Source organism: Limulus polyphemus, unplaced genomic scaffold (genome assembly GCF_000517525.1).
Source record: "Limulus polyphemus unplaced genomic scaffold, Limulus_polyphemus-2.1.2 Scaffold2, whole genome shotgun sequence".
Classification (NCBI taxonomy): Eukaryota; Metazoa; Arthropoda; class Merostomata; order Xiphosura; family Limulidae; genus Limulus; species Limulus polyphemus.
Window position 1 is genome coordinate 1670622 of NW_013665612.1, and position 14129 is coordinate 1684750.

The window sequence follows — 14129 nt, forward strand, 5'->3', positions numbered from 1 at the left end:
ATTATTATACGTGTATGTAGAGAGTTTACTTTGTTACTGATGATTCTTTATTGACGTGAATTCATAAATATTGAGAACTTTTTATATTTGAAATAATTTCAACTATTATATAATTTCTTTTTATTTTAACTTCGAATGTAATTGACGCTTAATGATTCTCTGTGAAAAGTACTTTTGACTTATCTGAAAGTATTCTTAATTTAGCTTGTTTGATTTTTAAATAAGCATCTATTAAAAGAAGGTTAGAAGATTTAATTTTTTTCCAATACTTATGCTGAAAAGTGGTTTCTTGACTCGAACTACAAACACTCACAATCTACCAAAATTAAATTCAGAACCTAAGTTGTCATTTTCAGTCAGAAGTAGACGGTTTTAAAATAAGTAAAATTATTCCCGTATAGGCTGCTAGAGTTCTGTATCTCAATAGGGCATCAGAATTGAACTTTTTACCTGACATTGTAGAATAACAATCCAGGCCTCATGAAACAGGTTATATAAATTTTAGATGAGTGTCAACGGAAGTAGAACACAACACTCAATTGTTTTTAAGGTTTTAGAATTGTTCTACTTTATTTCGTACTGCTTGGAAAAGTAAACGTTACAACTGAGTGAACAGGTCTCCATACCTGTCAACACTGAGAGGTGCCAAGTCAGGAGGCACTGCAACAGTGAGTAGCGTCCCCTGGGGAGGGAGGAGCATGCTCCACCAGCAAATGAACTTCTTTGCATTTTGGGGAACTTCAGACATTTATTTACATTTATAAGATTGAAATTATGTTTTCTTTTTTTTTCATTTATAGTGAGCATGTATAATAACAGGATCAGAGACATCTGCTAATATTGCTATACGCTTTTATTGTAAGAATTAAAAAAAAAAATACACATATCCTGATTAGTGTTCTTTGTCATATTCGTATGTTGCACTTTTGGCACCTGCGTGCTGGGCTTGTATTTACTGGCTGAGAAATCTGAGTTAAACTTGCAGTTTAAAAGGGCACATACTGTGTCATGCCCTAAATCAGTCCAGTTCTCTGTTACGATCTTTCTCACCACTGAAAATGCCCTTTCACTCATGGCATTGGAATGTGGTACAACAAGCAGACATTATAACACAACAAACTATAACAATGTCACAAAAAATAAGTAAATATTTACTTTATCATGGTTGGCACTCTGTGAAGTTAAATTTTGCGACTTTTTGTTAAATTATTAAAAAGATTGATATCAGAAGATCCTGGTCGCGTGTCGGGATATCGGGAAACAGGACTCCATATCGTGAAACTCTCGCTGAAATTGTGTCTCATTTTGTCAATATACATATCCATTAAAAAAAACAACACATTTTCCATACTTTTTAATTGTCATGTCGGGTTCTTTCATTCCACAAATGTGGTCTGACAGTTAAGAACTTTCTACTGTTATCTGTTCCATATTATCTACTATTTCTTATTATTTCAGCTCAAAGTAGTTTATGTGATATATCGAAATGCAATTTCAGTGAGTAAATTGAAAGAAAATATATAGAATTTTGTCATTTCTGTAAATTACTAGGCGCTTTGTTGTTGCTGTATATGTAAATGTTTGATTAGAAGATACCACTTTGGGAAAAAAAGGTAACAATGAAATGATTGAATGAATTTCGCTGTATTTCTGTCAACTTTTCGCTGTATTTCTGTCAACTTATTATTGTATACAAAGTAACTGTTTGGATTATACATTGTATAATTGAAAAGTTAGTAATTAATATCCATCCATCGTAAACGAAATATGATAATGCAAAATTATGTATTATTCTAGAAATTGACACATTTTCATAGACTATTTTTTATAATTTGTTTTGCTTATAGTATTATAAGCTAAGTTTTTAAGTTTATATATATGTATATATATTGTACATACTTTTGTTGAAAAGTGGTTTTCTTGCCTCTATTTACAAACACTCACAAGCTAGCAAAGTTTATAAGTTAGGGGTATAAAACTATTAAAGCAAAATTAAAAAATCGAATAAACAAGCATACAAAACCATTTTTTTTAAGAAATGGAACAAAGATTGTAATTTTCAGTGAAAAAAAGGGAATAAATCAGTAAAAAGGAAATTATAACAATTCTGCAATAAGCATTTAATCGCTTGAGAATTTTACCTAAATCATATTAGGTATCAAGTTACTTTGTTCTATCTTATTGCACTTGTTCTATCTTATTCTAATATTTGTTTTGAAAATTATTTTACTGGCAGATTATTTTCAATGTCACGTTCACACAGGAAATTCGTGCATGTCGAGTAGTAAAACAAAAGTCGAGTCACGACACTATCTGTAACACTTCGTTATCTAGCAACACGACACTTGCAATATCTGCGGATCAACCTGTAAAACAAGTTATTTCGAGTACGTTTACCTTTTAAGCCCGGGGTCACATAATAACGCTACGAGAAGTTTTAGCACTACCTTCTTCAGTTACCTACATTTTTATGATTGTTTAATGTTTTTCGTAGGTTTGTTTCATGGTATTTTAAGTATTAATTTGTATAATTTGTTTTCTTGAAAACAAGAACCTGTTGTTGAAGTCTCTGCAATTTTTTCTTAAGTATGTTTAGACTATGTCTCGATTTAATATTATATTAACATGTCCAGATTGAAATAAAAATAAAAAATAACTAGAGATGAAGCATTAGATATAGAAAATGTTCCATAAAAATCATCTTCCAATAAACTTAATAGATATAATAAATTATTCTAAGAGTAAACTTAATAACAAGACATTTTAAGTGATCAGAGCCTTTACTGCAATACTTTACATCATGCAGTTCAAGCCTTTAAAGTTATAAATAAGAATGTAAGTATATTTAATTAGTTATCAGGTTGAATTTACTTTCAGGTAACTTGCTCTGATCGGAAATTAACATTAATACTGGCAGAAGAGGTGAATTTATAAAATAGAATAGTCTTATTCGCAAATTCTTTTAAATTTCAATATACAAAGTTCGTCCTACTAAATAAGAGAATATTACAACAGCCATAACAAATTCTACAATTATATGCACCTTTTCACCGATATATATTATTCTATTGCCGATGAATAGCCACAATAATAAAAATGAAACTTTAAAGAACAATGTGTCAATGAACTGATTGTGCAAAAAAACTGTACATATATGTATATATATTATTTACAATGAGATATAAAAATCTAGAATTAAAGAGTTGAATCTAAATATATTTTTTTTTTATTTTCGTGAGAAATCTGTACGTGATGGAGAAAAGTGGATATCATTTTCGGTTTCAGCGTACAGGATTTACTGTAGAACATGTAAAAATTTCAAGACAATAAAAGCATCGCAGGCCCGTGTAATTTTAGGACATTCTCGAAATTTAAAACATTTGTCAATGGGTCTTGTACAAGAATAGCTAATGGCTGAGTATTTAACTTTGGAAGTGTTAGGAAAAAATTGTTTATAAAAGTCTCTCTGACTATAGGTTTTAATTTAATTAGTTTTAACATCTGTTGCTAAATGGAACTATAAACTAAGCCTTATCTTTAGATTAATTAACCGTTGTTCTTTTAGGTTTAATTGATAGTAAATAGCAAGTAACTAGTCTACCATGCTCATCAAACTTAATGGTATCTGTACTTATAAACTTCTGAGACCTTCACTTTGATAACTTTCTAGAAAATTTCCTAGTAAACTTTCACGTGCTTTAGTCCTGCTTTTTTCTAGCTGTATTTAGCCTGTGACAAAGTGCACTTAGTTTTAATTGTGTAAATACAGACACGTACCTCACGTCAGCTCTTTTACAACGACGTGTAAATGGTTGAGAAAATTATGTATTACTTAAAGTTGACAACCTTGAGGTGTTTTTGTTGTTAGGCGCAAAATTACTGAATGAGCCATCTGTACTTTGCCCATTGCGGGTATCGAAACCCGATTTTTGGCGTTAAAAGTTCCCAGTCTTGCCGCTGAGCCACCGGGGGGCGACATCCTCGGATAACATTCCTTAATTTTTTAAATCGATAATTAAGTCTATAGGGGTTAATTGTAACAAGCGCTTTCCACAAGTTTCACGCGCTAACAATTTAAATTTTCATAATGTATGAATGGTAAATCTAAAGAATAACCAATCACATTATTTTTTATCTCAGCTTTCCAGTTTTCGGTCACCTTGTCGTATTTATTAGACTATTAAATAAGTTTAGCGGAACTCCTCAAAAATCTAAAATTTATTACAAGTTAAAGCTGAAAATTTCGAAGAAAATAATCATAATTTGGTGGTTTTAATTTTCATCGTTCATTCAAAAAGTTTTTGTTTCATTAACGCTATTTCTAGTCGTAGGAAGAAAAGTACGTTGTATAGGTTCACATAAGTTACATAAACTTTTCCTGCCCTTTGAGAAAAGTTTTCAAAGTGATTAGACAAAAAAAAGAGGAGATGTTCTAACAATACTTGATCTAGTTTATTATATTGGAGTTATTCCAGCACCAGAAAACTAATTTTGAAATGATACACTAGAGGGAAGGCATAGAGTCAACACCAACAACCTCCGACTCTGGGGCTACTTTTAACAAACGAATAATGGAATTGACTATCACATTTTAATACCCACACTTACACCAGGAAACGGCGAGCATGTTCGGTGATGGGCTTTGTGCTCGCGCTCAGCAGATTGCGAGTCATGCGCCCTAACTATCAGGCCATTCCTGACCAATAGGGGAGGTAGGAGGAGAAAACTTTATTCATAATTTGATTTAATAACCATACTACTACATTTATCTAGTATTTTAAATATTACGCAGTTCTTTAATTTGTAAATCATAATCAAATAAGCTGAGGCACCCGTCCTTTGTTCGGGTTATAAACTTTAAAAAAAAATGTATGGGTGGTTATTATGGTAAATAACACAAATATCCTAAATTTCACACAACTTATTCATAACATAAATTATTACAGTATTCATTATTGCCTCACCAAAAGTTTTGTATAAGCTTTAAAAACTCAATATGTATATACATAAAACATAGTATACGCTGTGCAATGGTCAGGGTGATATTTTAGGATGAGGTATAGGCCAAAGCTATGGCAGTGCTTTCTGTTACCGGCTTTCAACACCCAACATGTCCTTCCACAGTGATTAATCGATTGACGATCATTGGCCAAAGTTGAAAGGTAAGGGGTCAAGATAGGAAGTGGGTATAACTCGAGAAACAGCTCCTCATATCAGCCTTATTGTGGCTGTTGTAATAGAAACTTCGGCTGAATTTATGTATTATCGCAATAGTGGCGGCCAATTTTTCCCTTGCATTCCTTCGTAGTGTGTGTTAGCGCACTCCCCAAGACATACAAGACGTTTGTGTGCCCTCCCCCACACTGTGTGCATGTTGTTTTATAGAAAATTTTTGATGAAAGGCGCCATCTATGAATGTAGTTAACGTTAACTTACGCAAAAAAAAAGCCCAATAAGAGGATGGTTAACCCCCCATTAACATGCCACTTGTTTCAATCTCTCATGTCACGAAGTTTGGTTGAGATTGGTCCAGCGACATAGTAGTAGTTAGATAACTGACAGATAGAAACACAGATTTTTGTGCTTTATATACATAAAGAAATAATAGCACGATTCTCACACTAGAGTTATTTTCGTGAAGTTGTTTGTGCCAACTTTTTCAGCCCGGCGAAAATAAAATGTAATTTCAACGGGTCATTAGTTGAAGGGGTATTTTGTTCTTTCCATTAAATCTTTACTTTTAACTGTGCAATTAAATTACGTAAAAGTACAATTTTCGCTGGAAAACAAAAAGTTAAATTTAATAATAACAAATCAATATTTGTCATTAAACCAGCACGCATTCAATCCAGTCCACCCGGTTTCTAGCGTTGTAAATCATACCGCTGTGCCACTGGAGGGCAAAAATGTTTAGGAGTGCAATAAAAGTTAAAACTGTTATCGGTAACAAATTCTGTAAGTCTGTAATACAGTCTGACATCAGTGTTAAAAAGTCCTTTATCTTTAAAAATAATTATCTTCCTTTAAGGTCCAAAATGCATAATTGAGTTAGACGTGTTCGTATATATTTTTTGTACAAATATTTATTGCAAAAGTTTCGAATTTTTTTATTAATATCGATCTGTATAAATAACGTAATGTTTTGAGACAACATGGGGGGCTATTGGTCCATCTGGGCAGTCCCATCCTCTAAACTATTAATAAATAAAAAAAACAAAAAAAAACTTAAAACCAGCCCTTATCATTCATATACTTATCAAGTTTTCTCTTAAACTCTCGTAAATGTACTGCCTACACAACATCCGAAGGCTAACCACCCTGTTAAGAAAATACAACTGTCTTAGCTGACGAAGACTCCTACCTTGCCAAAATTTATATTTGTTACCCCTAGCCCTACTACTGTCACCGTAAAATATGAAAAAATATTATGCATCAACACTATCAATTCCCTTTACAATCTTAAACAGTTCAACCAGATTCCTCTAACTCTCTTTTTTTTTCAAAAGAAAAGTTTGAGAGATATCAGCCTCTTCTGGTATTACAACCCCCTCCATCCTAGTAACCCTCCTCTGAACCCTTTCCAACAGTCCTTCCTGAGGCAAGGAGCCCAAGAGTGAATACTGTACTCTATATGTGGCCTATAATGAAATTATAACCTCTTTAGACTTGCATTCAATATTTCTGTAGATACAACTTAAAATCCTATTTGCCATACCACTAGCAACAGCACACTGCTTGGATGGCTTTAGAGACTGATCAACTATCCCACCAAGATCCCTTTCTTTCATGACACTGTTAAGGTTATTCCCATCCAAATTATGATAACCCACATGCATTACCTTGCATTTATTACAATTACAATCCATTTGCCAATTATTAGCCCAACTCATTAAATGATCTAAATCCTTTTGTAAATCAGCAACATCCAAGACCTTAATACCATCTGCAAATTTAAGTAATTTATTGACCATTCCTTCATCTGTTATTGATGTAAATAAAAAAAGAGCTAAGGTCCTAAGACCGAGCCTTGAAATACCCCACTTGTGACATCAATTTATTTGACTGAACTCCATTTGTAGCAACCCTCCGCTTTCTTCCATCCAGCCACTTTTCTAACCAATTAGCCGACTGATCCCTCACACCTATAGAGCTAATTTTTTACAAGCCTTTTACGTGGCACCTTGTCAAATGCTTTCTGAAAATCCAGATACACCAAATCTTCACCCTTACACTCATATACATAAGCAGTAACCTTTTCAAAGAATGTCAACAGACTTGTAAGGCAATATTTTTTCTTAGTGAAACCATGTTGGCTATCCAATTACATTCTAAACTTTGTTAAGTGGCTTTGCATCTTTTACCAGACTTTCCAAACCTTTCCTAAAAGTGATGTAAGACTAATGGCCTATAATTACTAGGACGATTTTTATCACCCCCCCCCCCCCCCCCATGATTATTGACTTTTGTCTAGACACTATGTATACCAGCAATTTTCATGAACAATGAACAATTTTAACACGAATTACTTATGGTTGTTATTTTTTACTAACTTTACTATCATTCACCAATACTGGCAAACTAATGGGCTTAAAATTATAAGATCAAGATCATTTCTATTTTGTATTTTCAAGTGTCTTAAGATCTTAGAATTTTGATAGTTTGATTAAGTGTTTATCTGCATTACATTTTTTCCAGCTATTTTTTTAACTCTCAGTAATGTTCTGTAAAATTATCTTTACAATATTACAACATTGAGTCCCTCAAATACTGTATGTATACATAGTATTTACATAATACTAGTTTACACATACACCAATTTTACATTTAGTAGTTCTGTTTCTTAAAACAGAGAAAACAATCTAATGTAACTGTACATAAATGAACTTGAAATGTAATTGTAAAATATATCCAGTTTTCTTAGTGAATGATTTATACATCAGCTTGTGTGAACATACCTAATAGACAAAGCTCTCTCTGTGCAACATTTAGCTTGTCCTTAGATATAATAGTAGTAAGTTGTTTTGATCCAGTGAGAATGTCATTGCCACAACCAAGCAAACTTGGAATAGTTACAAAAGAAATCATATTTCTTTATTTATTTGGGAATTTCACCTTTTACTATAATGTCATCTACTATTGAATCAAAAATATGCTGCTAAATATGGTCTACTGAGATCAATCATAATGCCACACTGCTGCATTTTGCAATTGTTCATCTAACTTTACAATTGCAATTGGTTCAAATTTAATTCCATTTAATTTGATTTACAAATATCATGTTAAATTTTGATTTTTTGCCACAACTGTGTTCCTCTATTTCTTTTGGTTGTTCTTTAGTGATTAACGTAATATTTATTTTTCTAAAAAGCCCTCAGGATATGGTTTTGAAAAATGCTGGTGATCATGTATCAAAAGCAATAAAATCAGAAAGGGGAATGCATTTCAGAAAAAGACACTTTAATGTGTTTGATCATCATAACTAATCTTACATTTCATATTTGAGCTCTGTACTGTTCATCAGTTTCAGTCTACTGTAACTCAACTAGATCATAAATTATGTTTTTGATTTTATTTTTAGTGGTTTTCTCAAGGTTAGCTGCTTTTACAGGAGAACCACTATTAGTCTGTGAAAGCTTTGAAGCCGATCAGTACAAGTATGTTCAACAAAAATTTGATCCGATTTTTTTTAAATCAAGAAGACTATACAATGCTGCCCCTCTGTGTTACAGTGGGCATTGGGTCCCATATCAGCTACGCATTAACAATGAGAAGCTATTACTTCACCATTGTTTTAAATCAATATCAATGTCATAGGTTAAAGTTCTCATTTGTGCCAGACACTGACTATGCAAAGTAAAAATAGGAAATCATTCCAAAACTAACTTTTAAGAATTTCACAAACCAGAAAAAAAAGCAACAAATACTTAATATATTTCTATTAATTTACATTTATCACCTTAAGGTTTTTACAATAATCAGTAACTAATATTTTCTTTGTAACAGTTTAACATTTACTTATGTAGAAAAACAAATTAAACTTTAAACAATTATATAGAAACATATTTTGAATTCTTACTTTATAATATACATAAATCGTACAAATTCAAATGAATCTGCTAAAAAAGTCATTGCACTAAATGATTTTTCAAAAGATGTTATGAAAAAAAGACTGAATCATGAATTGAAATATAATTTAATGCATTCTTCAGATGTTACAAGAGGAGAGTTGGCAGTAACATTTTTATATAAGGCATCTGGTGTTGACGTCTTCTAGTTACTAGGTCTGGTAGTGACATAAGATCTTTCCTAAAATTTGAAATATCTGTCACAGGCCTTCAATCTAAAGACAAAACACAAATGATTGATATTTACAATGTCATGGACTCACATTATTGAACTCCTTGTTTGTGTTAAATATATCCTGGAATAAATGACATATAACTAATTATATCCATGTTGGGCTACATCATGGTTTAATTTTTTTTTGTTAAAAAAAAGTTACGTAACAGTCACTAGTATGACTTTTTAACTAAAATTTTAATGACTAGTAACTGGAATGAAAAACAAAAAGTATTAGAACTTGTTTAACTTGTTGGAGAAAATAACATATTCTTGTTACAAATGACTCTTAAATAGCTAATAATATTTACCTTTTAACTAATCATTTCCAATCTGAAATGCAGGCAATTCTTAGCTGAAGCTCTCCCCTTTTTTTTTCTCAGTTCTTTTAAGTTCCAACCTTCATACATGCTTATCTTCAGAAAAACATTTTTGTCAAATACTTTTAATGTCTGGCTGACAAAAGCAGCTAAGCATAGATTAGTAAGATGAGAAACTAGCATGTACTCAAACACTTTGAGTGCCACCTAACAGGAGTTTGTGCTGAAATCTCCTTTTGTTTATGCTATTTTTTTTTCTAACAAATCTAAGAAACTTCATCATAAAATGGTAATTCCCAGCACATACCACCTCACTCTAAAAAACATAATTTAAACTTTTTGAACTATGTAATCTTTCTCTCCCCCACCCCCAAAATTCTCTTTGATATATCATTTAGACTCTTTAAAAGTTTTACAATAACTTATATTTTTTTTTATTGAATATCCTTTGTATTTATATATTGCAAATTTGATAGTAAGTGATGTTGTTGTGTTTTATATACTTTGTTTATGTTTCAACAAAAAGTGTTTCACTGCTTGTATAATAGATGTTAAGACAAGTCAAGAACATTTTGGTAAATCAAGATTTTTTTCTTTTATTCATATACATTTAATAAGTTACCATTCTAGTATTCATCTTCTGTTTAGAATATTTACTTCAAGTTCAAGCTAAAACTGTTCTTTGAAAACAAGATACATAGATGAGTCAAACTAAACACAGAAATGTGGTCGAGTTAAACCATTTTTTGATTCCTTTAGCAAGTTTATCTGTGAAATTGTGGCATGTATTTACTTCTACAATATAGCATGCAGTTTCTGTCAATACCAAAATCATCTAGTTAAAAATCTTGCATATGAAAATGAATACCAATCTTAAGAAATTTTAAGTCTTCTCAATTCAAATATTTATCAATAACGGCTTTGCACAACTTACAGTCTACAATAAGGTAATTACAGACTAAATAGCTTTAATAATGGTTACAGAAAGTTCATGATCCACCACCTTTTACCATAACTGACCTTTAAATAATTGTTTTAAGTTAATAACGTAATGACACTTATTACTGCAAAAACATGATCAGATTTTAAGTAAACCATTTTTTAGCTAAATAGGGACTAATGAAATCTTTAACACACTGTTTATCATTTTTTCCCTACCTACTGATTTATATATATGTATTTTTAAATCAACTTAATTTATCTAAATAGAACAAATGTCAAACTTTGAGCATACAGCACAACAGAACAGTTCAGCCATCTTGATACCTTACCAGCTCTATTAGCAGTCGATCTTCTGGCTTAACCAATAGACAAGAATATTTTTCCATGCTTTATCTGAAATATGTTTATTTTCAACTATGTTATATTCTATTTCATATGTTAAAAAAGTATAGATTTAGTGAAATCTCTTTCCCTACAAACATGTTACACTTAAAATAGCTTAAGGTATACCACAGGTTGAAAATGAGATATATTGCTGCTAACTTAATTCATTTAAAAAATAATTCAGTTCAAAGGAATAATCACGAGCAACAAAAGTTTATTTCATTCTGGTTAATGTACAAATTTCATTGTGCATCATCTCCTTTCGTAGTTCTTGTATAGATAAACTGACTATGATGTTTCACAACTTGTTTAATGAGGCCTGCAATAAAAAAAAATTGTTTAGGTTAATTAAGTAGAAAAAAAGAAGACATATTACCAAAAAAAAAGCTAGAAAGAAATGCCTCAAATATCTTCATAAAACCAACTGACTGAAATTAAAAAAAAGAAAAAATAATAATATTTTCTGTTTAGAAAATGAAAAATATGCACATTTTGAGATTAATTTACTCAGTTTTGTAAACTCTCCTTTTCTAAACTAGGTGAAATATTGACTGGTACAAAGCAGTACATGGAAATTGTGTATTTCAAGAAAATTGAGCTATTTATAGAAAAAGTATTATTTAAGTAAATTTCATTATAATACAAACAGGAACTAATGACACCAACAGGCCTAATATGAGTGGTAGTAGCAAAAGAGTAGAGAATCTCCTTTTCCCCACATTCTTCTTTATCAGCCAATTACAGAGTTCAAATCAAAGGCATGTATAAAAAATGTTTTAAATTATTTCTATCTGACACACATCATTACTCAGAGAGCTTTTGTTCAATATAAGAACTCATCAGCAGAAAAGTTTAACCTAAATGCTATTTTATATGTTTGCAGCATGTAAAACCACAACACTATATGTCTCTACTGTTTGTCTGTCATTATGTCTAGCCTAACTGGCAAATTCTTGTACTGAATGATAGTTCTGCTAGTCAGCAAAGCATAACAGACAGAAAATGGGTTTAAAATACTATTCTGCATACCTCCAAGTTAAAATATGCAATTGACTAATTATAGGGAATATGGAGAAAAACAACATCTACACTTTACTGTGATTTTGATCACTAATATTAGGTATGTTGGTTTCATTACTATATCAGCTTTTGGCATTTAAACCTACATGCACAGAGTTGGTCTACTGCACCAACATCTGTAAAGTTATACCGTAACAAACTATCTTAAAATACATAGTAATGTTTACTATAATTCTGAATTTACTACATTTATCTTCATGAAGTTTGGCAAACTTTTAGTAAACATTGCAAATCTGATGCACACACAAAAAATTTGAATTTTTTAATTAAAATGTGTCTGTATTTCTTAAGTCTTCACTGAGTCAATTTGAGTCTTTTCCTCTTACACTTTTCATATTTCATTTGCATAACCTCTAGAACCCCATAAATGAATATCAAGTTTTTTTCTGGCAAGACTTCATATTTTGTCTGTTATTTTCTCTATCCCAACATTAAGCGTAGTGAAACCATCAATTTACAGTAAAAGGAAAAGTTGAATAATACCATTTTTTTTTAAAGAATGATCACAGATTGTAACAGATGATTTCAATTATCTATCCTCACAACATCATCATCTATCCTTTACACATCTGTTTTATTTTCATTTTATAGGTTTATTACTGAACGTTTAGACCCTCTTTCTGTTTAAAAAGCAATAAATCACAGTGGGATGTTTCTGGTAAATCTTAAGGTAAGCTAGTAATTAAGATACAGTCACAAGGGAACCTGCAAGCTTGCCTTATGGATTGACAGTTATCTGTTTTTGGCTTCCTTACCCCCCCCCCTTCTAACTTAGTAATGTTACATGTATAAACAGAGCTTCTTTACACCCATTTCAACTTAGTAATGCGTATTTGTTTTTGTTTTTTACTGTGATTGGCCAATCATCACTTAGCAATAGCTAAGTGAGGTTAGAAATTCAAGATGTGTTGGTTATGGTAAGAAGATTGTGTAAGATGTTGTTCCGGTGTTTGTTTTATGTGAAAATTGTGACTAGTAAATTTTAATTAATTGTCTCCCAATGCCTGTGTTATTAATATGCGAGTACCTTTACGAATGTTGGTGAATTCCATACGTCACACCGAGCTTGTGGAATTAAAAAATTTACTTAAGTTTTGTTATCTAACCCAACATGCTTAAAGGTTTTACCATTTAATACCTGTTGTTAAAAAATAGAACAGTAAATAAAATGTACACACAAAAAACAACAAATTTAGCACTTCTGTCTGGGTTGAGACCATACGAACTCACATGCCATGGCACATTAACCATATTTTTTTTCCTCACCAAGTTACTTAAAAACTAATGTAGCTTTCAAATACGAATTTTATTACACAAAAAATATATAAAGTGCTAGAACAGAATACCCCAAAACTACTACAATTTAACTGGTTTTCTAACTAAGTCATAAATAAGTTAAGCAAATTACATTAGATGCTATTACAAAAAAAAAGATCCGAGGTCAACTGTATGTATGCCCACCAAACAGAAATAACCATACTAAGTTTTTGTAGTGAGAAAAGTGCTCTCTTTCTATTCGTTATAAATGCACCTTAGCCCTATCATATAAGGACATGTAAGATAAATGCTTTGAAAGCTATGGAAAGATGAAAGGGGCTTCTCTGGTAGGTTTGACACAAAGTTATTGATATCTCAACAAATTAAGAAGATAAAAAGGTTAACATTTTATATTCTTGCTTATCATTCTGCATAGTTTGTGTTTCTAATTGACTGGACACTCTGAAAACCAGGAAGATATAAAATATACATGGGAGAATTCAGAGCACAGAAATGTCACACGCCATAGAAATGAAGACTATGTATTTTTTCAGGTATTTTCTTTCAAAATTAACAAACTAAAACTTAGATAACATAAAAAGTTCAATTACATACATTGAGAATCAAGTCGTTTGCATACATTTTGAACGCATCTCTGTAAAAGTCATGACATGCCTACTTTGACCAGTCATGCTCATAGGGTTAAAATAATTGCATGAATAATGTAGTTTAACACTGAGCACATTTAGAAGATATATATATATATATATATATATATATATTAACAACACCAACCAAAAAACTTAA

The 14129-nt window shown here is 31.2% G+C and overlaps 1 long non-coding RNA gene across 1 annotated transcript; it reads right to left on the reverse strand.

Annotated features, from left to right (window-relative positions):
* Positions 1-8440: 8440 nt before the first annotated feature.
* On the reverse strand, positions 8441-11329 carry LOC111087671. The gene is made up of 2 exons (XR_002612340.1): positions 9651-11329; positions 8441-9340 (listed from the first exon to the last, which is right to left on the reverse strand). It is a non-coding gene; the product is annotated as an uncharacterized LOC111087671 (long non-coding RNA).
* Positions 11330-14129: the final 2800 nt, after the last annotated feature.